This window comes from Chanos chanos, chromosome 9 (genome assembly GCF_902362185.1).
Source record: "Chanos chanos chromosome 9, fChaCha1.1, whole genome shotgun sequence".
NCBI classification, from domain to species: domain Eukaryota; kingdom Metazoa; phylum Chordata; class Actinopteri; order Gonorynchiformes; family Chanidae; genus Chanos; species Chanos chanos.
In genome coordinates this window covers 39,172,845-39,198,299 of record NC_044503.1, presented here as the reverse complement: position 1 = coordinate 39,198,299, position 25,455 = coordinate 39,172,845, and the positions used below count along the sequence as shown (strand labels likewise).

General features: G+C 45.6%; 1 pseudogene; it reads right to left on the bottom strand.

Annotated features, from left to right (window-relative positions):
* Positions 1 to 25,455, bottom strand: part of LOC115821884 (NACHT, LRR and PYD domains-containing protein 12-like) — a 123,751-nt pseudogene that overhangs the window by 4,979 nt on the left and 93,317 nt on the right.

The following is a 25,455-nucleotide window of genomic DNA, read 5'->3' as shown; positions in this document are numbered from 1 at the left end:
TTTCGTTCTTGATTTACGAAAACATTCTTGGCAAATGCTTTCACCTTTGTTTGCCTTGCACCGGTCCATGAATTTCACCTATGTGCAGTACGGATGCCCCCGGCTGTCCCTCTAAATCGTGGCCCTGTGTTGCAAAACGGTTGTGATAAAAAAAACAGTTGCAGTATCTATGGGCAGTCATTACAGTTGGAACACGTTTTGCAGTGCATCTCTAGGTTGACCCTTTTCTGACATTGTAGGCTACGTGATGGAGCATTCTGTTCTATCATGCAGCCTATCATTCCATCGTTCTTGCATATTTTGTTTTTGTTAAAATGGCATGTGCTAATGTGTACAGAGGAAAATAGTTAAATTGTATATAGCCTGTGTGTGTGTGTGGGGGGAGGGCAGATACAGAGTTCGTTGGCATCAGGCCATTCTTGTGGGTACCTCTCTATGGTGGTGTTGTAGAACACTTGCTATAACAAGGTATATATTGTCCTTGCTGTGACTTGGTATCTCGGATGTGATGCTGCTGTTGCTGCAGTGTAAACTACTGATGGGTATAATCCACTTGTTAGCCCACCCACCCAATATCACAACCAGCCGTCACTGCTGTGGTGGATTCATAACCTTTCAAACTGGGTTCTGCTTGTACGATGCTAAAACAACCACATACATTCAGCTGAGTGTGTCAGAAATGTTGAGGTAAAAATAATTACACAGATATTTATTTTTTTTCCCCAGTGACTGGACTCCGAGTGCAAGTCCACAGAGAGAGAGACAATTTTTTGCATTCCCATAACTAACATCCCTCTGACAGTTATTGCACAAATATGTAAAAGAAACAAGAAACTTACTTTATAGAATCGCAAACGAGACAGCCATCCGAAAAATCCCAGATTTCCGACACATTCAATGCACGTCGGTCACTGTGATGTTCATTATCATTAAATGAATGAACCGTTTGAATTAATCACTGTTTTAATTACAGGCTTGTGACACGAGATTACCGCTCTTGACATTTCAGTTAAAACTGCCGCTCTACGAATCAAAGTGTCGTAAAGTAGCTACTCAAAACGTCACTGGGGTATTCTCCATCCATCCATCCATCCATCCATCCATCCATCCATTTTCTGCCGCTTATCCGGGACCGGGTCGTGGTGGCAGCAGGCTGAGGAGGGTCGCCCAGACATCCCTTTCCCCGGCTACATCCACCAGCTCCTCCTGGGGGATCCCAAGGCGTTCCCAGGTCAGCCGAGATATATATTTCTCCCAACGTGTCCTGGGTCTTCCCCGGGGTCTCCTCCCAGTTGGTCGCGCCCGGAACACCTCCATAGGGAGGCGCCCAGGAGGCATCCTGACTAGATGCCCGAACCACCTCAACTGACTCCTTTCAATGCGGAGGAGCAGCGGCTCTACTCCAAGCTCCTCCCGGGTGTCCGAGCTCCTCACCCTATCCCTAAGGGTGCGCCCAGCCACCCTGCGGAGGAAGCTCATTTCCGCCGCTTGTATCCGCGATCTCATTCTTTCGGTCACTACCCAGAGTTCGTGACCATAGGTGAGGGTTGGAACAAAGATCGACTGGTAAATTGAGAGCCTTGCCTTCTGACTCAGCTCCTTCTTCACCACGACGGTCCGGTACAACGACCGCATGACTGCCGCCGCCGCCCCGATCCGCCTGTCAATCTCCCGCTCCATTTTACCCTCACTCGTGAACAAGACCCCGAGATACTTGAACTCCTCCACCTGAGGCAGGAACTCAGTCCCAACTCGGAGGGGGCAAGCCACCTTTTTCCGGCATAGGACCATGGCCTTGGACTTGGAGGTGCTGATCCTCATCCCGACCGCTTCACACTCGGCTGCAAACCGCCCCAATGCGTGCTGGAGGTCACAGTTTGATGAGGCCAACAGAACCACATCATCTGCAAAAAGCAGAGACGCAATCCTAAGGCCACCGTACTGGACACCCTCCTCACCCCGACTGCGCCTTGAGATCCTGTCCATGAAAATTAAGAACAAGATCGGAGACAAGGTACAGCCCTGGCGGAGTCCAACACTCACTGGGAATGACTTTGACTTTGTGCCGAGAATACGGACACAGCTCTCACTGCGGTTGTACAGGGACCGAATGGCTCGCAGCAGCGAACCTGGCACCCCATACTCCCGCAGTACCCCCCACAGGACACCCCGGGGGACACGATCGTAAGCCTTCTCCGGGTCCACAAAACACATGTAGACTGGATTGGCAAATTCCCATGATCCCTCCAGTATCCTTGCGAGGGTGAACAGCTGGTCCGTTGTTCCACGGCGAGGACAGAATCCACATTGTTCCTCCTGTATCCGAGGTTCGACAATCGGCCGCAGTCTCCTTTCCAGTGCCCTAGAGTAGGCTTTCCCAGGGAGGCTGAGTAGTGTGATACCCCGATAATTGGAGCACACTCTCCGGTCCCCTTTTTTAAAAATGGGGACCACCACCCCCGTCTGCCACTCCACAGGCACTGTCCCTGACTCCCACGCAACGTTGAAGAGGCGTGTCAGCCATGACAGCCCAACAACATCCAAAGCCTTCAGCATTTCAGGGCGGATCTCATCCACCCCTGGCGCCTTGCCACTGTGGAGTTTTCTAACTGCCTCAGTGACCTCTGCCAGAGAGATGGGTGACGACCCTCCTGAATCTTCTGGCCCTGCCTCCTCTATGGAGGGCGTGTCAGTCGGATTTAGGAGCTCCTCAAAGTGTTCCTTCCACCGTCCGACCACATCCTCAGTTGAGGTCAGGACCTCCCCGTCCCTGCTGAGAACAGCCTGGACGAGGCCCTGCCTGCCCTTCCTGAGTCGCCTGACGGTTTGCCAGAACCTCTTTGAGGCCAACCGAAAGTCCTTTTCCATGGCCTCCCCAAACTCCTCCCATACCCGAGTTTTTGCTTCCATGACAGCCGTCGCTGCTGCCCTTTTGGCGTGCCGGTACCTCTCAGCCAATTCCGGAGTCCCCCGTGCTAGCCAAGCCCGGAAGGCCTCCTTCTTCAGCCTGACGGCTTCCCTCACCGGTGGCGTCCACCACCGGGTCCTTGGGTTGCCGCCACGACAGGCACCAACGACCGTCTGGCCACAGCTCAAAGCTGCCGCTTCAACAATGGAGGCTCTGAACAGGGTCCATTCAGACTCCATGTCCCCAGCCTCCCTCGGGATCAGGGAGAAGCTCCTCCGGAGGTGTGAGTTGAAGATCTTCCGTACAGGGTCCTCAGCCAGCCGTTCCCAGTTCACCCTCACTATGCGCTTGGGTTTACCAGGTCTGTCTGGCAGCCTCCCCCGCCATCTGATCCAACTCACCACCAGGTGGTGATCAGTTGACAACTCTGCCCCTCTCTTCACCCGAGTGTCCAGCACATACGGCCGCAGGTCTGATGAGACAACTACAAAGTCGATCATCGACCGTTGGCCTAAGGAGCTCTGGTACCAGGTACACTTATGAGCTACCTTATGCCCGAACATGGTGTTCGTTATGGACAATCCATGACTTGCACAGAAGTCCAATAACAAAGCACCACTCGGGTTCAGATCGGGTAGGCCGTTCCTCCCAATCACTCCCCTCCAAGTCTCTCCATCATTGCCAACGTGAGCATTGAAGTCTCCCAGTAGAACTACAGAGTCCCTAGATGGTGATGGGGCGAGGGCCCCAGCGGACTGGACTGGGGTGTTCTACAACACAGAATACCGCCATCTAGCGGGTCTGGCACGTCACTACACAACAGAATTATTTTTATATCACTATATCCCCTTTCCTTTGAGGCACGAGAGCAAGTTATTCCGTATAATAAAATTAAACTGTGCAAGAACAAACTGTTGGAGAAATAAAATGTTTCTTTGGTTTATGAAAACATCGTAATAGTTATGTAATCATTTTGTGTGAGTTAATCAGTATAATCATTTATATTCTTTGTCAGTAATTATTTTGCTTTAAGAATTTATAACCATATAATCATTTATATTAAAGTAAATGTATGAAATTCTTTTATAAAGATGTGATCTGTAAATGGAGGAATAGAAAGGTCATTGAGTTTGTCTCTGTGCAGAGAGTGCTGATGGTCAAACATTCAAGGTTACATGGTGTGAGCCTTTTTTGGAGAAGATGAGAAGTCTGACTGTGTTGGAATATAGCCAAGGGCACTATGATAAGATGAAAGAGTGCTCTCATTTATTCTTTGTATTCTCTAACAAGCACTCATTCATTTTTGTTTATTTATCAGTGCGGGTGCTGATGTAAGACAGTATTCTCACTTATTTCTGAGTTTGGCCTGGGTCAAGACGTCAGTTCCTGATTACATCATTAGGAAATGAAGGTGTCTAACAACATAGGCAAAGAAGATGGGAAGTCCTCTAATGACTGTCTTGACAATCATTGGATAATCCCTGACATGACTTTTGTATAACTATAGGTGATGTGTACCGGTTAGTTAGTCACTCCCAGGACCGGCTCTGTTTGTTGTATGCTGCTCTGAGTTTATGCAATAAATGTGTACTGCATCAGACTCTGAAAATTATGACTGTCTTTTTATAAGAAGATGATGAGTGTGGCTGGATTCTCGCTCATATCTGGCCCAGGCTGAGAATTCTCTCCCACAAAACCTTTGCATACGATTAAACTGAAATGAAGTCCAAAGAAATTTCCAAAAGAAACAAACATAAGTGCATTTCTCTCTCTTTTTTTAAATGTTAAGTGTCAGTTCAACTATTCATCTCAAATTCCATTTCAGATGGACAATGTCAGTGTCCTGTTTCATGATTTTTTTTCTCTTTTCTTTTACAGATTCAGCCTGTCAGGTGGTTTGACAGTGTGTGTGGATCTTCTCAACACAGGTTAGTATGTATGTTCAGCTGGACCAGCGTTGTCTTGCAGTGGTGCTGGTTCTGATGTAACATTGTAAACTGGATCAGATGATGAATCACAGACTGTATCTCCTCCATTAGTCTACTCCTGCAGAGTCTCTCTGGTTTTCAGAAGAGACTGACGATTCCTCCTAAGGGTTTGTCCATCCTCCATCCTGACTGTTTAAGATCTTGGACCCACTTCCTTTAGAACAGTGTCTTTATCTTCCAGGTGTTTGAATCTTCAACTCTCACAGTGTCATGCACTGAAAGTCATCATTTGCTTTTTGCCTCTTTTTCAAGAGCTCGATTTTTCTTTTTCTTTTGAAGCATGATGCATAATTTGTGACTCAAAAAGTTCAGCAGGAGACACACCATGTTCCACAGGTGAAGCTCGGTAACTTAACAGAGATAAATAAGGATCTGATTTACTGTCTGTCACCTCCTTAAGCAGCTGTTTGACAATATGAACTCCTTTCTCGGCTCTGCCGTTTGACTGAGCGTACAGCAGACTTGAACTTACATGTTAAAAGTTGTAGTTCTGCAAAGTTCTTCTTAAGATTTGTTATGACCCTTTGCAAACTTTGTCTTTTGCAGTTTCATCCACAGTCACTTTTGATTTGAACCGTACACATAGCTGTGGACTTTCTCAACCCCATACACTAACCCTAGACTCTCTCAGTCTGAGTCATAGTCCTTGAGGCATATGTGACAACCGTCAGTGGATCAGTGGATATCTTTTGGTTGGTTTCTTTGGTTGGTTTCTTTGAGTCAGAGAAGCTGAGTATTGACTCTGTCGTTAGATTGATTTTTAGTCTCTCCCATTCTTGTTCATGATTCTCAGTCCACTTGAATTCACTTGTATGATGTAACAGTTCTCTCAGGTAAACTGTTTGTGAAGACAGGTTCAGTCTGAATTTTCTGAAATTGATCATCCCCACTGCATGTCCTACAGACTTTTTTCAGTCAGTCTGGGCGTGTTGAGGATCATTTGCACCTTGTTCTTGTCCAGCTTAACACCATCTCCTGAAAGCTTGTCACCAAAAAGTCTGTATTACATGCAGTAAGGATGATCAATGTTGTCTGCATAAACACACCCCGCATAACACAATGTTGTCTACATCAACACACACACCGTCTATGCACTCAACAATATGTCCCATGGCACAGTGAAGTACTTCAAGACTGGAGGAAATTCCAAATGGCAGTCCCTACCAAAACAAAAAATGCCCAAACGTAGTGTTAAATGTTCACTACTGTGCTGTACTTTGTGTTCTTCCCTTGTAGGAATTTGATCATGTTTGCATTAGGTTTGATATTTACATTTAAATCTTTTGGGTCCATGCACATGTGGAGATCACCATTTGCTTTTTTGACACAGACCACTGAATTCACCCATTCTGTGGGCTCTTCCACTTTCTTTATCACTCCTAGAGACACCATTCTGTCTAACTCTTTCTTTACACAATCTCAAAGTGGCTCTGGGACCCTCCTGGGAGCATGGACTACTGGCTGCATGTCGTCCTTCAGTAATATCTTATATGTGAATGCTAGAGTACCAAACCCTTTAAAGACATCTGGAAATCTCTGCACAATTACATCTACACTATGACTCTGATCATTGGAGCTGTTGATACAGTAAACCCTTTTAACTTCGTCTAAGTCCTCACAAGTCTCATCACCCAAAAGCCAGTCACACTTATTCTTTTTTCACATTAGACTGGTCAGTGTGTGTCTGTTCTCCCGCCATTTCTCAAATATTTTATTGTATTTCAGAGTTCATTCACTCACCTGACATATATGGATATAATCACATAAAGGACCACAAAAAAACCATGGGATATTGCTCTGTTGTCCCTAAGTAACACACACAGTGAAGACATCCCGGACTACAACTCTACCGTCACCGGCTTCCAGACGATACGGGCAGACAGAGAGCGAAAGAAGAGCGCTAAGAGGAAAGGAGGGGGTTCCCTAACGTTAACAACAGATGGTGTTATCCAGGGCACATGACTGTCAAGGATAAAGTCTGCAGCCCGGACATTGAACTTTTAGCGCTGAGCCTACGTCCCTATTATTTGGCCAGGGAATTCTCACGAGTTATAATGATCGCTGTTTATGTTCCGCCATCCGCTGACGCAAACACAGCGGAGGTGCTGAAGGGATGTGCCCAACAGCTCTATGGTGTCTTCCAAAACATCTTTAATCTGAGCCTGGGACTGGAAGGGTCCCCACACTCTGGAAAACATCATGCCTGGTCCCTGTGCCCAAGAAGGGGCACCCCAAGGTCTTAAATGATTACAGGCCAGTGGGGTTAACATTACACGTGATGAAGACCCTGGAGAGGCTGGTCCTCTCCCACCTTAAACCCCTGGTCAGACCAGCACTAGACCCCCTGCAGTTTGCTTACCAGGATCACGTCGGAGTGGGGGATGCCATCATATACCTGCTGCACCGAGCCTGCTCTCATCTGGACAAGGCTGGGAGCACTGTTTGACTTCTCCAGTGCTGGGGATGCTAACAGACTGAACAAGCTTGTCGGGAAAGCCAGCTCTGTCATAGGAGGTGGAACTGAGCTAGACTTACTGGGGGTGATGGCAGAGAGGAGGATGCTTAAGAGACTGGTGAGCATCCTGAACAACTATACACATCCCCTTCATGACGAGCTTGTTAAACTGAGAAGCACCTTCAGCGGCAGGCTGATCTTCCCCAGATGCTCCACTGAGAGATACAGAAGGTCGTTTCTGCCGACAGCCATCAAATCGTACAACTCCTCCCCTCTCTGCCGCAGCAAAGGGTTAGACTGACGCCTGATTCCCTATGCTGCTCCTACTTCAACATAATGACTGCACTATGGACAATTGCATAATGGACAATAACTATGTCTATCTATCTCACTCCTTATCACAGTATCTGGTTAGATTTGCACTGTGCAGTTAGTATTGTCATTTTACACGTGTAACAATGACAATGTTCTCCATTACACATGTAACAACAATGCTCTCTATTGCACATTACAGACCACACAATAGTGATAATCTCACTACTGCTGCTCTATTGTGGCATATTCATTATATTCATAATATACTCTGTATATAACTCCTGCACTATGGCAATAACTTCTATCTACCTCACTATTCTCACTTTACAGCTATTTAGTACGTCACCAATTACTGTACTATGTACAGACACAACCTTTAGTTTATCTTGTTTTAAATTTATTCCTATTTCCTATTTATCTTATTCTATTCTACCCAGCTTTGATATTCTTCATCAAGTCAGATAATGTGATTTGATGTGCTTATTTCCTTACTGATTCATATACTATTTATTATTTTATTTGTATGAATTGAATGACTGGAAAAAGTACTTACTATTTATATGAATTTAATGACTGGAGAAAAATGTTTACTATTTAATTGAATAAAACTTATCAACACGTTGCTCCATTCAGAATGACTGACCTCAGTATTTCCAGTTGACAGTCTGGATTCTTTAGTGCGGCACAGAGCATCGTCACTCCTGAATCCTGAAGACCAGTGTTACTCAGGTCCAGTTCTCTCAGGGGACAGTTCACTGATGTCAGAGCTGAGGCGATAGTTTCACAGGACTGCTGAGTGAGTTTATAGTCTCTGAGTCTACACAGGGAGAAGGAAAACAAAACACTGACTTTTTAAAGAATAAAATGATCCTGTAAATCACTTCTAGAGCTGGAGTTTGGTGACATTTTATCATGACATTATTAAAAATGTTAATCCAGACAAATGGTTGTTATAGTGACTATGAACACACTAAAAAGTAACTGAGAGGAGTTCTGCACCACTGACTCGCTAAAAACAATAAAAATCCAGCTTCCAGGCATCTACGTTCCATCGTTTATTTCCACAAATCAAAACAAGACTAGTTCAGACGTCAAACCTGAACACTAGCATAGCAAGGTAAAGCAAAGCAAAGGAAAAACCATGAGCATCTAAAACAGTAAGTGGGTCAACAAAAAATACACACTCCCTACTCCTCCCCTCTCCATGCTGCCATACCGGTGAACAGGTGAATATGTTCCCTCATTCTTTCAAACACTACCTACACCTACACCCACCTGACATGCATGACAACTGTAAACCCACAAGCTGATGCGCAAATACAAACACAAAACAAACATTTCATAGGCATATGGCATTAGGCTCCTATAGTTGTTTTATAGAAATTTTGATCTTATAACCATCCTCCACATTCAGATATTGACATTACATTTGTAGCTGCCCTATAAACACAGCATTGCCCAGGAGGCATCTGAAATATATACAATACTATATATTTTTCACCCAGTGTTAAAAAATGATGAGTAGAAGGAAAAAGGAGAAAGAGAAACAAACAGAATTCAAGGGAACACCTTTTTTCCCCAGTCCTTTCACTGAGAACATGCTCTCACACACCATGCATCCAACCAGAGAGAGAGACAGAGAGACACAGACAGGCAGACAGACGGAGAGCCAGCGTTCAGACACTGCTGTTAATGTCTTTGTGACCTGTCTAAACACATCAACTTTGACTACACATTGCAGAGGTTCTGAAAATTATGGAAATTACTGAATAGAGAAAATGACTGAGGTCAATTCTGAAGTCAGTTACTTGATATGAATTGTCCAAGGACATGCCAAAATATGACCAGGGAATTCCCACCAATTCCCCTCCAAATAAAGTTTCTAAAGAGTGAGTGTTGTGAAGTGAAACTGAAAACTCACAGAGCTTTTCTGCAGCACCTCACAGCTGGGAGCAGTCTCCTACGACCCTCATCTGATGTCTTGTATTTCTTCAGGTCAAACTCATCCAGCACCTCCTCTGACATCAGAAACATGTAGGCTAGTGCTGTGCAGTGCGCAAGTGAGAGTTTAGTTGTGTAATTTTCAGACTTGACAAAAGCTTGAATTTCTTCATGGAGAGAGTGATCATTCATTTCAGTCAGGCAGTGCAGTAGATTGATCCATCTCTCGGGTGGGACACCGTCTTTATTTAACTCTTTGATGTAACGGCTTATTTCCTCGATGCTCCGCTGGTTGTTCTGTGTGTGTGTCAGCAGGCCTTGTAGGAGTTTCTGGTTGGACTTCAGTGAGATGCCATGAAGGAAGCGGACAAACAGATCGAGACGTCCATCCTTACTCTTCAAAGATTTATCCACAGCTTTCTTCAGCAACTCATCCAAGGAAACATTGTCTGGCAAAGGTCTGGTGTTTTTCTTCAGAAAATACTCCAGTGCCTCCATGTTCTTGTTTACATAGCAGTAATACACATAGAGAGCAGCAAAGAACTCTTGAACACTCAGATGCGCAAAGCAGTAGACCTTCTTCTGACGAATCACAGATTCCTCCTTAAAGATCTCAGTACAAATCCCAGAGTACACTGTGGCCTCACTCACATCAATGCCACATTCTCTCAGATCCTCTTCATAAAACATGATATTGCCCCTCAGCAACTGATTAAAAGCCAGTTTAGCAAGTTTCAGAAAGATCTCCTTGCTTGATTCCAGAAGATTCTTTGAGTCTGTCTCAATTTTCTCCTCATATTTCTGCTTCTTCATTTTAGTCTGAATGAGCAGGAAGTGTGTGTACATCTCAGTCAGAGTTTTAGGAATCTTTTTAACATTGTCTCGACGCAGCATTTCCTGAAGCACAGTGGCTGAAATCCAACAGAACACTGGGATGTGACACATGATGTGGAGACTCACTGATGTCTTGATGTGTGAGATGATTCTGTTGGCTTGACTCTCATCACTGACTCTTTTTCTGAAGTATTCCTCTTTCTGTGAATCACTGAATCCGTGGACTTCTGTCACACGACTGATGAACTGAGAGGGGATCTGATTGGCTGCTGCTGGTCTGGAGGTTATCCAGATGAGTGAAGAGGGAAGAAGATTTCCTTTGATGAGGTCTGATATCAGTATATTCACTGATGATGTTTTGGTCACATCACACAGCCTCTCAGAGACATTCAGCTGAAGTTGACTCTCATCAAAACCATCAAAGATGAACAGCATTTTACAGTCAGTATATTTCTTTGGATCCAAGTCTTTCAGTTCTGGGTGAAACTCTAGCAGGAGTCCATGAAGACTGAACTGTTCATCTTTAACCAAGTTCAGTTCTCTAAAAGGAAGAACCAACATGAACTCAATGTCCTGATTGGTCCTTCCTTCTGCCCAGTCCAGAATGAACTTCTGCACAGAGACTGTTTTTCCAATTCCAGCGATGCCCTTGGTGAGTACAGTTCTGATCTCTGTCTTTTGTCTGTCCCCTTCAGGTTCCTGACTAGACAAGGCTTTTTTCTGCTCTTTAGGTCTGTTGGTTGAAAAGGATTTGAAGATGTCATTGCAGCTGATTGGTTTGTTTTGGGAAACCCATTTCCTGAATGCTGTTTCAATCTGTAAAACCTCATGTTTCCTATTCACTCCTTCACTCTCTCCCTCTGTGATGTAGAGCTCTGTGTAAATGCTGTTGAGGAGGGTTTGGTTTTCTTTCAGTGTGACACCCTCATATAAGCACTCATACTTATTTTTCAGGGTGGTTTTATGACCCTCAATGATTCTCAGCAGGACATCATCTGATTTAGACATGGATGTGTTGTGTTGGACATTTTGGCAACATCCAGACTGATCCTCAGTTAGATCTGTCTCCACACTGCAGAGAGAGAGAGAGAGAGAGAGAGAGAGAGAGAGAGAGAGAGAGAGAAAGAGAGGGAGAGGGATAGAGAGAGAGAGAGAGAGAGAGAGAGAGAGAGAGAGAGAGAGAGAGAGAGGAGGTTAAAATAAAGAAAATCTTTCAGAACCTGCTGACACAGACCACACCTGGACTGATCCTGGATCAGACCTGAGTTTCCATATTTAACACATACTTTCTTTGGGAGACATATGACTCCATCAAGGCTGGCAGGCTGAACCCTTCTCATCAGCCTTGTAGTTGAGTTTAGGGCTCATATACAGTTGGGATGATAGTGATGAAGTGTAACAATAATGATTGACAGCTGGTGAAGAATTCCCACTACACAGTGTTTAATCATTCAGAGAGTGGAGCTGATTGAACAGAGGGGAATGGGAAAGTTTCACTAATGGAAACCAAACAGGACAAACAAACTGTATGTGCATGTCTCTGTTTTCATTTCTAACTCATATCAGACGGTCCAACCTTTATAAAGGAAACTAATGAGACTATTAGTAATGGATATATGTGAGTGGTTATGAATAGTTGGGCTGATCAGACAGGACTCCCTCCCTTTGGCTTTCTTTAAACATGACTAATGTACTGTGACTTTACACTCAGTTTAGTTTAAATGTATCAGTGTAAAACAGACAGTGTTGTGTTTAGTTCTCTATTGGTCACTTTAGTCTGTGTTTAACTGTAACATTTAAACTAAACTGTATTCTGTTTAGTTGTCTATTGGTCACTTTAGTCTGTTTTTAAACTGATATATTTAAACTAAACAGTGTTGTGTTTGATGATGGGTGATGAGGCAGTTTTATCAGTGACACAGAATTTGAGACAGAAAATGAACCTTTGATCAGTGTTAATGCCAATTAAAACACTAAATCATCCAAATAATTGTTATTTAAATCTTTCTCCACAGTTTTGATGGTTGTCCTTGCAGTGTGAACTGTGTCCTTGTTGGATGAGAATGATTTGAATGGTGTGTACTGAGTGTGTACTGAGGTCTGGGAGAATTGAGCAGGTAAGTCAGTGTAGAATATACAGCAAATCATATGTCATAAGCAAAATCATTTAATCATATCAATGTTTGGTTTCATAACATCCAAGAACTACAACATATGAACAGCATTTTGTCTGTGTTTTAGTTTCACTCTCTTTGATTCCAAATATCTGAATGAAAATATCCACACATCTCACTGTATTCTGTGTGATCTCTCTTTAGCTGTGTTTTACACACTGACATTATCAGTGTGAATCTATTACACACAGTGTTAATATCAGTTTCTATTGCACATATAGTTAATACAGTATAAATACAGTCACTCACTGTGACTCAGAGGGGACTGGTTCTCTGCTGAATTCTGGAGGTTCATACATGGATATGTCACTCTTCATAGACACACAGCTGGGTACTGGAGATCCTGGTCTCTGTGTCCTGTAGTCACAGATAGACACACACACACACACACACACACACACACACACACACACAGTCATAAACAGGAGTGGGTATGGAGACCAAATATACAGTGTGTGGCGGCCATGTTGATTTGTTTGTTTCTGTTCAGATTCACTCCTATCTGTCTTAAAAACTGAACTTCCCAATAAACTCAGTTACTCTCTTTATGTTACTGACATAAAGTCTGTGTGTGTTTGTTTGTGTGTGTTGTGTGTGTGTGTGTGTGTGTTGTGTGTTATTAACAATATATAATTTAATAAAACAGAAGACTGTTTCTGTGTCTTCATCCAGACAGATATATGTCTCCATATACAACATACTGACACTGATATATTATTCATAATATCTTACACTGTCTCCATATATAATTTACAATTTAGTTATTTGGCAGACGCTTTTTACCAAAGCAACTTACAATCAGTCCATCAGTTGGATTTCTAATACCTTGTGAGCAGAGATCACAATAAGACTGAGCGTCAAATTGACCCTTTGCATTGCGCCCCTGGAATACTTTGACAAACAGATACAAGAAAGTTTTTTTTTTCCCTAGGAAAGGGAGGTTAGGCTTAGGGGGACAGGTGTGTTCTAAAGAGATAGGTTTTCAGTTTCCTGCGGAAGATGGTAAGAGATTCTGCAGTCTTGACTGCATGGGGGAGGTCGTTCCACCGCCTCGGGGCAATGGCGGAGAAGAGGCGTGGTCGGGAGGAGCGGCTGCCGGGTTCCCGGAGTGAGGGGACTGTCAGTTGTCCAGAGGTCGTAGAGCGGAGGGTCCTAGTTGGGGTGTACGGAGTTATAAGAGACTGAAGGTATGATGGGGCAGAGCCTCTTGTTGCCTGGTAGGCCAGCACCAGTGTCTTGAACTGGATGCGGGCTGCTACCGGAAGCCAGTGGAGCGCAGTAAGCAGTGGAGTGACATGAGAGTGCTTAGGGAGGTTGAATACCAGCCGTGCAGCGGCGCTCTGCACGAGCTGGAGCGGCCTGATGGCGCAGGCCGGCAAGCCAGCCAGTAGAACGTTGCAGTAGTCCAGTCAGGAGATGACAAGCGCTTGGACCAGGAGCTGGGTCGCCTGTTGTGTGAGGAATGGGCGGATTCTCCTGATGTTGTAGAGGGAGAATCTGCAGGATCAAGTGACTGCTGCGATGTGACCGGAGTAGGTCAGCTGGTTGCCAAGGTATTTGGCTGCTGTGGTGGGGAACCACAGATCCCTCGATGGTGATTGCAGTGTCGATCGCTGGGGAGTTCTTAGCAAGAAAAAACAGGAGCTCCGTTTTCTCCGGGTTGAGTTTGAGATGGTTAGCAGACATCCAGGAGGCAATGTCAGCTAGGCAGGTTGCGATGTGAGGTTGAACCTGGGAGTCAGAGGGGGGGAAGGAGAAGAACAGCTGTGTGTCATCAGCGTAGCAGTGGTAAGAGAGGCCATGGGTGGAGATAACTTGACCGAGTGATCTGGTGTAGAGAGAGAAGAGGAGTGGACCAAGTACAGAACCTTGTGGGACACCCGTGTGTAAAGGGTGGGGGGAGGAGACCGATTCCCTCCAAGAGACCTGGTCCGACAGATAGGACTTGAACTATGCGAGTGCAGAACCCGCGAAGCCCAGCCTAGCAAGGGATGAGAGGAGGATCTGGTGGTTGACCGTGTCGAATATTGCAGAGAAGTCTAGGAGTATGAGAACAGAGCTGAGAGACTTCGCTCTGGCCAAGTGGAGCTCCTCGGTGACAGCAAGGAGGGCCGTCTCATTGGAGTGGCCGGCTTTGAATCCGGATTGATTCTGATCCAGGAGATCGTAATCAGCAGGGTCTAGAGTGGGCTTCTTGAGCAGTGGCTTGACCCGTGCTCTCTTCAGGGCAGAAGGAACCGTACCAGTAGATAGGGAGCTGTTGATCAAGGACGAGATGAAGGGCAGAATGTTGTCTGAGATGGCCTGAAAGAGAGGGGAGGGGATGGGATCTAGAGGACAGGTAGTGGGAAGATGGGATTTTATAAGTAAGAGAGCTTCAGCATCAGATAGAGGGGAGAAGGAGGAGAAGATAGTGGGGGGGGGGTGCAGGATCCAAGGTGGGAGGGGAAGGGGGGAAGGAGTCGCAGATGTCATTGATCTTCTTCTCGAAGAAGGAGACAAAGTCATCAGCAGATAGGGATGAGGGAGGAGGAGGAGGAGGAGGAGAGAGGAGGGAGGAGAAGGTGGAGAAGAGTTTGCGGGTCTTGGAGGAGGCAGAGTTGATCCTAGAGTGGAAAAAGGCAGATTTGGCAGCGGACAGGGTAGAGGAGAAAGAAGAAAGAAGAGAGTGGTAGTGGGATAGGTCGTTGGAGGATCTCAATTTCCACCATCTCCTTCCAGCCGCGCGAAGTTTGGTTCTGTCAGCATGGATACTATCAGTCAACCAGGGACTGGGAGCGGAGAGGCGAGCCGGTTTGGTGACTGGGGGGCAGAGGGTGTCCAGGGTGGAGGCCAGCGCAGAGAGGACTGCAGAGGATTTCTCTTCCACGGGGAGAAGTGAGAAGGCTCCTACAGATGGTAGAGAGGAGCAGACCATGGAAGAGAAGGCACTAGAGGAGAGAGTGCGAAAGTCACGTCTAGCTGCGACTGGCAGCTTGGGAGCTGAGGATTTCAGGGAGGGAGAGATCGAGAGAGAGAAAGACATGAAGAAGTGATCTGAGGTGTGAAGCGGTGTGACCGTGAGATCAGGAACTTGGCAGCCTCCTGTGAAGACCAGGTCCAGTTGATTACCACCCTTGTGCGTTGCAGGGGACTCCACGAGGGTAAAGTCAAAGGACTGAAGGAGGGAGAGTAGGCTGTCAGATTGAGTAGAATTCGGAAGGTTGAAGTCTCCTGGCAGCAGGATGGGAGTGCCGTCTTCAGGGAAGGTGCTGAGGAGGATGTCCAGTTCATCTAGGAATGACTGCAAAGGGCCTGGGGGGCGGTAGAGAACAGTCATGTATAGTTTATAAGGGGAATAAACAGAAACAGCATGAAATTCAAAAGATGTTGGGGAGATAGAAGGGAGAGAGGTTGCTTGGAAGCTCCATGAGTGGGAGATCAGGAAGCCAGTTCCCCTACCCCTCCCCAGAGACAAGAGAGAACCCAGAAATCGCGGCTACTAAGCAATTTAAAGCAAAGTCTTACTTGGAACCTGCTCTGAAGGAGAAGTAATCTGACTGAAAACGATGCACGCACATAAGCAGACAAGTTAAAATGCTTCTTGGACACTCTGTTTCCATATACAAATCAAACAGGACAAACAAACTGTATGTACATGTCTCTGTTTTCATTTCTAACTCATATCAGACAATATAACATTTATAAAGGAAACTAATGAGACTATTAATAATGGACATATGTGAGTGGTGATGAATAGTTGGGCTGATCAGACAGGACTCCCTCCCTTTGACTTTCTTTAAACATGGCTAATGTACTGTCACTTTACACTCTGTTTTTAAACTCATCCATTTAAACTAAACTGTGTTGTGTTTAGCTCTCTATTGGTCACTTTAGTCTGTGTTTAATAAATATCCATCCATCCATCCATTTTCTCCCGCTTATCCGGGACCGGGTCATGGTGGCAGCAGGCTGAGGAGGGTCGCCCAGACATCCCTTTCCCCGGCTACATCCACCAGCTCCTCCTGGGGGATCCCAAGGCGTTCCCAGGTCAGCCGAGATATATATTTCTCCCAACGTGTCCTGGGTCTTCCCCGGGGTCTCCTCCCAGTTGGTCGCGCCCGGAACACCTCCATAGGGAGGCGCCCAGGAGGCATCCTGACTAGATGCCCGAACCACCTCAACTGACTCCTTTCAATGCGGAGGAGCAGCGGCTCTACTCCAAGCTCCTCCCGGGTGTCCGAGCTCCTCACCCTATCCCTAAGGGTGCGCCCAGCCACCCTGCGGAGGAAGCTCATTTCCGCCGCTTGTATCCGCGATCTCATTCTTTCGGTCACTACCCAGAGTTCGTGACCATAGGTGAGGGTTGGAACAAAGGTCGACTGGTAAATTGAGAGCCTTGCCTTCTGACTCAGCTCCTTCTTCACCACGACGGTCCGGTACAACGACCGCATGACACCCCGATCCGCCTGTCAATCTCCCGCTCCATTTTACCCTCACTCGTGAACAAGACCCCGAGATACTTGAACTCCTCCACCTGAGGCAGGAACTCAGTCCCAACTCGGAGGGGGCAAGCCACCTTTTTCCGGCATAGGACCATGGCCTCGGACTTGGAGGTGCTGATCCTCATCCCGACCGCTTCACACTCGGCTGCAAACCGCCCCAATGCGTGCTGGAGGTCACAGTTTGATGAGGCCAACAGAACCACATCATCTGCAAAAAGCAGAGACGCAATCCTAAGGCCACCGTACTGGACACCCTCCTCACCCCGACTGCGCCTTGAGATCCTGTCCATGAAAATTAAGAACAAGATCGGAGACAAGGTACAGCCCTGGTGGAGTCCAACACTCACTGGGAATGACTTTGACTTTGTGCCGAGAATACGGACACAGCTCTCACTGCGGTTGTACAGGGACCGAATGGCTCACAGCAGCGAACCTGGCACCCCATACTCCCGCAGTACCCCCCACAGGACACCCCGGGGGACACGATCGTAAGCCTTCTCCAGGTCCACAAAACACATGTAGACTGGATTGGCAAATTCCCAGGATCCCTCCAGTATCCGTGTGAGGGTGAACAGCTGGTCCGTTGTTCCACAGCCAGGACGGAATCCACATTGTTCCTCCTGTATCCGAGGTTCGACAATCGGCCGCAGTCTCCTTTCCAGTACCCTAGAGTAGGCTTTCCCAGGGAGGCTGAGTAGTGTGATACCCTGATAATTGGAGCACACTCTCCGGTCCCCTTTTTTAAAAATGGGGACCACCACCCCCGTCTGCCACTCCACAGGCACTGTCCCTGACTCCCACGCAACGTTGAAGAGGCGTGTCAGCCATGACAGCCCAACAACATCCAAAGCCTTCAGCATTTCAGGGTGGATCTCATCCACCCCTGGCACCTTGCCACTGTGGAGTTTTCTAACTGCCTCAGTGACCTCTGCCAGAGAGATGGGTGATGACCCTCCTGAATCTTCTGGCCCTGCCTCCTCTATGGAGGGCGTGTCAGTCGGATTTAGGAGCTCCTCAAAGTGTTCCTTCCACCGTCCGACCACATCCTCAGTTGAGGTCAGGACCTCCCCGTCCCTGCTGAGAACAGCCTGGACGAGGCCCTGCCTGCCCTTCCTGAGTCGCCTGACGGTTTGCCAGAACCTCTTTGAGGCCAAGCGAAAGTCCTTTTCCATGGCCTCCCCAAACTCCTCCCATACCCGAGTTTTTGCTTCCATGACAGCCGTCGCTGCTGCCCTTTTGGCATGCCGGTACCTCTCAGCCAATTCCGGAGTCCCCCATGCTAGCCAAGCCCGGAAGGCCTCCTGCTTCAGCCTGACGGCTTCCCTCACCGGTGGCGTCCACCACCGGGTCCTTGGGTTGCCGCCACGACAGGCACCAACGACCGTCTGGCCACAGCTCAAAGCTGCCGCTTCAACAATGGAGGCTCTGAACAGGGTCCATTCAGACTCCATGTCCCCAGCCTCCCTCGGGATCAGGGAGAAGCTCCTCTGGAGGTGTGAGTTGAAGATCTTCCGTACAGGGTCCTCAGCCAGCCGTTCCCAGTTCACCCTCACTATGCGCTTGGGTTTACCAGGTCTGTCTGGCAGCCTCCCCCGCCATCTGATCCAACTCACCACCAGGTGGTGATCAGTTGACAACTCTGCCCCTCTCTTCACCCGAGTGTCCAGCACATACGGCCGCAGGTCTGATGAGACAACTACAAAGTCGATCATCGACCGTTGGCCTAAGGAGCTCTGGTACCAGGTACACTTATGAGCTACCTTATGCTCGAACATGGTGTTCATTATGGACAATCCATGACTTGCACAGAAGTCCAATAACAAAGCACCATTCGGGTTCAGATCAGGTAGGCCTTTCCTCCCAATCACTCCCCTCCAAGTCTCTCCATCATTGCCAACGTGAGCATTGAAGTCTCCCAGTAGAACTACAGAGTCCCCAGATGGTGTCTTCACTAGGACACTTTCCAGTGTATCTAGGAAGGCTGGGTACTCAGAGCTGCCGTTCGGCGCGTACGCCGTCACGACAGTCAGAGATTTCCCCCCTGCAACCCGAAGGCGCAGTGAGGCGACCCTTTCGTTCACCGGGACAAACTCCACCACGGCGGCGCTCAGTCGGGGGCTAACAAGTAACCCCACACCTGCCCGCCGCCTCTTGCCCCAGGCAACTCCAGAGAAGGACAGAGTCCAGCCCCCATCCAGGAGTTTGGTTCCAGAGCCAAGGCTGTGCATAGAAGTGAGCCCAACTATATCTAGTTGGTATCGCTCCACCTCCCGCACTAGTTCCGGCTCCTTCCCCCCCAGAGAGGTGACATTCCACGTACCAAAAGCCAGTTTCTGCACCGTAAGTCCAGTCCGCTGGGGCCCTCGCCCCATCCTGCCACCCGTGTGGCATCGCACCCGGCCCCTATTTCTCCCCTCGCAGGTGGTGGGCCCACGAGAGGGCTGTTTAATAAATACATTTAACTAATTGTTATTTAAATCTTTCTCCACAATTTTAATGGTTGTCCTTGCAGTGTGAACTGTTTGATCCTGTGTGATCTCTCTTTAGCTGTGTTTACACACACTGACATTATCAGTATGAATCTATTATACACAGTGTTAATATAATTTTATATTATACATATAGTTAATACAGTATAAATACAGTCACTCACTGTGACTCAGAGGGGACTGGTTCTCTGCTGAATTCTGGAGGTTCATACATGGATATGTCACTCTTCATAGACACACAGCTGGGTACTGGAGATCCTGGTCTCTGTGTCCTGTAGTCAACAGGATCCTCCTCCTCACACTGTCCAGACTGACTCATTCTACAGACAGTGTTCTTCTCCTCTCTGTCCCCACAGTCAATCCTTTTAGTTTTCTCCATTATCACAATGTCTACTGAGACTTGTTCAGACAGTGCAACTGTTTTGGCCCTGTGGACACACACACACACACACACACACACACACACTGTTTTAAGGTTTACTCACACACAAATTAAGGTCCACACTCACACACACACTACAGTTTAAATATACAATCATATTTTAAGGTCCATAGACACACACACATACACACACTACAGTTTATATGCACAATCATATCTTAAGGTCTGTACACACACCAGTTTATACACCCAATCACTTTTTAAGGTCAGACCCCCCCCCCCCCCCGCCCCCCAACACCCAAACACACACACACACACACACACACACACACACCAGTTTAAGTACAGAATCATATGTTTTGATTTGCAAACAGATCTTGAAGTCAGATGTGGAAAAGAGTTTATCTGAACTCTGTTACACTGTCGCCACCTGCTGGTCAGTATACGCAGGAATCCACAAGGAGGAGGACGGAAGAGAATTTTATGTCTAATTTTACCGACTGTAAACGCTGCACAGTTTAATGATAATCTGTGCAAATAGCAACGTACCGATTACTGAATCTGATTAAAAACATAAAATGCTTCTTGGACACGTTTTAAATGTCTCTTATAATCCTGATGTGTGAGTGTCTTTGGAATCATGTGAAGGTACACAGTCTACACTACATACAGGTCAACTGATTCAGAGGTTAATTAACAAACAAAACAGGTTTAACATTAAGCCATGCGTGATATTCGTGTGTTTAAACGTTCCCCTCCATTAATTTTAAATGTTATGTTTTCTCTGTTTTTCTACCTGCACATGTAAGACGGAGAACTTTAAAAATAAAGACAGCAACCCTCGTTCAGCTGTTTCAGCAACAACAACAAAACAGAGACGAAATCGTTTATGCCCGTCCCTGTTTTTCCGTCAATTAAACTGAAAATGTCGGCACTGCTAACTTGTCTTGAATATGTCTTTACTGATAACTTGTTTGAAGGCCACGTAAACGCCTTTTTTAAAATACAACACAAACCGAGCCAAACGGACCAGTGGAGAGTTACTCAAAAGACATAAAAGTGTTACATGTGAATCGATTCAGTTATGAGTTTCACGTTAGGGGTGTGATTACTTCAAGTGCGACCATTCGGTCAACATCACATTACTAGGCCTAATGCGACGACGTCACAGACTAAAACTTAGTGCGTATGCTTCTCAGTGACAATAGTAGAAGAATAGTCTCTTAAAAACAGCTTCTTATATTCTTATAAAAGAATGCTTCCTCTCACTTCGAGAGATTTCTTTGTGGTTGATATGTTACTTTCTAACTGCAAATTCGTCAAATTAATAATTTTGTTCCTCGTTACCCGATGAATGGTCCAGACATAACTGACTTTCTTCAACTCAAATAACATCGCTTTAACGGCCGGTTTGTGGACAAGAAGGGCACAAAAACATCAGCAGCAATATTTTTTAAAATAATCATCGGCTTTAATAATTCAAGCGAGTAAGTGTGTTAGATTCGAAGCATACTCATATGTTCCGTGAACTTTTGATCGGTTGACCTTAGGCCATGTAACGATTTAGTAGACCATGCTGTTACCATTGTATTAGGAACAAAGCAAATCATTACAATCATCTACATGTAATACAACAATTTTAAAACACTTACCACAGTACTTCACAACGTTCCAGTAAATAAATCTCATTTCACTCGAAGTAATTTTCGGCTGAAAATGGTGCTGAGAGCAGAGCAACGTTTACTTTCGTTTTCTCTCTCAGGGTGTTTTCACACTAAAGCTTTTGGTGCGGACCCCAGTCCGCTTGAGCAGTTGGTTCGGTTCGTTTTGATGTTAAAGCTGTTTTCCGAACTCAGGTGGGCACCAAGGGACCGTAACCGAGTGCTCCAGAAAACGGGGGTCTGGGATACGGTTTATCTGAGCTCCGGTGCGGTTCGCATTTGGTGTGAAAGATATCCGATCTAAAATCAGGAAGTAAACTCTTGATGCAGGTAGCCACACCTTTCGCTCACCTTGAGGGTATCCGTGTACCGTAAATTCACAAATAAAAAACGCGTCTCAGATAATGATGGCAGGGTTTCAGACTGTAGCCAGGGGTGCCGCTTGTTTGGACATGTAAAGGCCAAATCGAAATACAAGCTGCGTAAAAAAAAAAAGAAAAGAAAAAGAAAGAAAGAGGAAAAAAGAAAATGAAAGAAAAAGAAAACCACAAATGGCAGAAAGGTTCAGGTGGTAAATTCACCATATTTCCACAGCATTATTTACATCAGTACAACAACATCTGTTACTATTAGTACCACTTTTAACAGAAATATCAATAGTGTTCTAACTCACATGGATTGTGGTCGCTGTAGGACTGTGTGTGTTAATGGCCCATTATTAGTTTTCAGGGACATCACTGCCAAAACTCTGTCCCTCCTATTTCCTATGCGTGATTTCATTATTTCTATGAGTCATTTCATATAACAGCACGTCTTAACGGTACATGGAATGTCTGGTTTTAGATGGCGTAAGGTAGAGAAATGTCATCTGGTAACAAATATGACCTTTAAACCTGTCAGATACATTAACTTTGCCTGTAAGTAGCCTAACAGTATCTGACATGCTCTTCATTTTTGCCAATAATTAAAACGTTTGTTACCGTGATACGGTGGGCCACACTGTTAGATAAAAGGGTTCTCCAGGGTGCCATATGGAACCATAGAGGTTGTTACGCAGGAAAATAGAACCATTATGCCAACAATTATTTTCTAAGAATTTGTGGACCAGTACATTTCTGTTAGGGCCGGTGAGGACCCAAAGGCAGACCCAGTGGACAGACTGTCACTTAGACATTTAATGAAATCCTTTTTTCCAGAAAACACCAAAAGGCAAACACACAATGGCGCTACCAGTGGACACAGGCAAAAGCAGACGTCACAATGAAGCAGAGAAATCAGAAAAACCAGGCAGGGGTTCCAAAAAACACTGGACAAAACACAGGCTGAGGTCAAAGAGCACGATACAGAGGCACCAGATCCAAGCAGAGGTCACAAAAACACAAGACAAATCCAGGAACAGGCTGAGGTCAAGAGCAAAATAAGAACCAGGCAAACAACACAGTAATCATGAATATAGCGAGATAATCTGGAAAGAGAGTGAAGATACAGACAGGGCTTAAATGCAGTGGCTGATGAGGTGAGTGGAGATACAGACAGGGCTTAAATGCAGTGGCTGATGAGGTGAGTGGAGATACAGACAGGGCTTAAATGCAGTGGCTGATGAGGAGAGTGGAGATACAGACAGGGCTTAAATGCAGTGGCTGATGAGGTGAGTGGAGATACAGACAGGGCTTAAATGCAGTGGCTGATGAGGAGAGTGGAGATACAGACAGGGCTTAAATGCAGTGGCTGATGAGGAGAGTGGAGATACAGACAGGGCTTAAATGCAGTGGCTGATGAGGTGAGTGGAGATACAGACAGGGCTTAAATGCAGTGGCTGATGAGGTGAGTGGCAGCAGGTGAGAGGGAACCAGGCAGGGAACAGGGTAAAACATGGACCGGAGCACCTGGAACAGACAGACAAGACATGCAAGACAGGACACAAGGAAAACATGGATTAGGACCTGGAAGAGCAGGGCTGGACCGTGACATCTGGAGAATCTGAACACTGGTCTGATCACAGAGAGGATGAGAGGAAAGCGTGAAACATACATACAAACATAAACTGGGGGAAGAGAAGAGAGAAAGGCAGAAACATCATTCTAGGAGTCCAGAGAGAAGATTTCAGGACTAGGACCTGCTCACAAACTGAATCAGGATGAAGAACCAAATACAGAATGGTTGGGAAAGACTAAATCTTTAAATGGTCTTAATCTTCTGCTAAAAAGTTCTGCTTTGGTTTGTCTTCCATATCCACAATACTGATCATATAGAAGAGAATATCGAGAGGCTTTGGTTTCCGCTCAGCAAAACCTGAAACTACACTTTAAAACCTGTCTTCAGTTTAACACATTCAGTTCAAAACAGGACTCAACTACAAAGTCATATCCACCTTGTTTTCCAGATGAATAAAACTCATACCTACTGTGTTTTTAAGATGAGTAAAAATTGATAAGTATTCTGTTTTTCAGACTCAGAATCCAACATTCTTGTTTCATTTAGACAAAGTGAGATGTGAGATCCATTATATTTGTTCTGGTGGAATAGTGCTGGAGTAACTTTCATTATTTACCTCCCCTCTTTCATTTGCTGATTTAATTGATTTCATAACCAAATTTCTCAGAAATATTATTTAACCAGTTTAAAAAACAAAACAACCCTTTTGTTTAAAGACACTGGTGTCTGCCCCTTTTCAGCCATCAGGCCTGGCCCAGTCATTTACCAACCTTTAGTGGATTACATAATATTTTACTTCTTGAATTTTTACTTTCTGCAGCCTTCTTTGCCAAACATTGTTATGGAATATGAATGAAACATCTAGTAATGTAATAAGAAATGATTAATAATGTGAGATCCTCATTAAAAGCTCTTCATTAAAGTGACATGGCAGTGGTGCACTCTAACACATACACTTTTTCACATGTTTTACAGACGCTGCATATGATTATGAAACAGAATTAAACGCTGGATATTGACCTTTTTTAAATGTCAACATCTGACATCTTTTTTTTTGGGACACCAGGTTGGTTTTTTACCGCATTTCTTTTGAACCTGAAGGTTTTGCACAAATAACCCTCACCGTAAGAGTTTCCATTTCAGGCCTTTATTTCATTCAAAAAAGAGCAGAACAGCTGAAAACAAAGTAGAAAAGAATGACATTTGTTTCACTTGACTGAATAGATCTGATCTGATTGCTTTCAAACACAGTGAGTATGAATGGATGTAGTCAGAGACTGCACAGTCATAACCTAACCTGACACACAGACAGAGAGAGAGAGAGAGAGAGAGAGAGAGAGAGAGAGAGAGAGTTTGATTCAAATAATGGTAAAGAAAAATCAATCAACAAACAAGTAAGATAATGTGAACTGTAACTGTGTGTTGATCATTATTCGTTTGTCTTTTAATTAGAAAAGTCAAGCTGTTGTTTTTTGTAAAGGAATCTACAGAATGTGATAGATGCATTATATCTGAGAGGAGCTGGTTTAAGTTAAACTCTCACAGTATTACAGTGGATGTTGTCTTTCCCTCACTGACCAGTGAGAAAAAAAAAGCCCAAATCTGGAGCATTTCCCTTATTTGAGTCGGGTCAGTACCAGCACAGCGCCAGCGGATCCCTGTTCTTCCCCTCCAGGTCGGCTCCAGGGAAGAGACAGAGAGAATGAGGTAAATTAAAATGACAGGTCCATTCTCCAATCAGAGTCATGTTGTCAGCATTGTCAAAGGACACCTGATTTCTCTCACAGTCCAGGTACACTCCAACCTTTCTGGGCTTGACTCTGACATCCACAGGTCTGCCTTGTTCATCCTGATGCTGGCTGATTCTGGAACCCGAGGAGCAGCTGAGA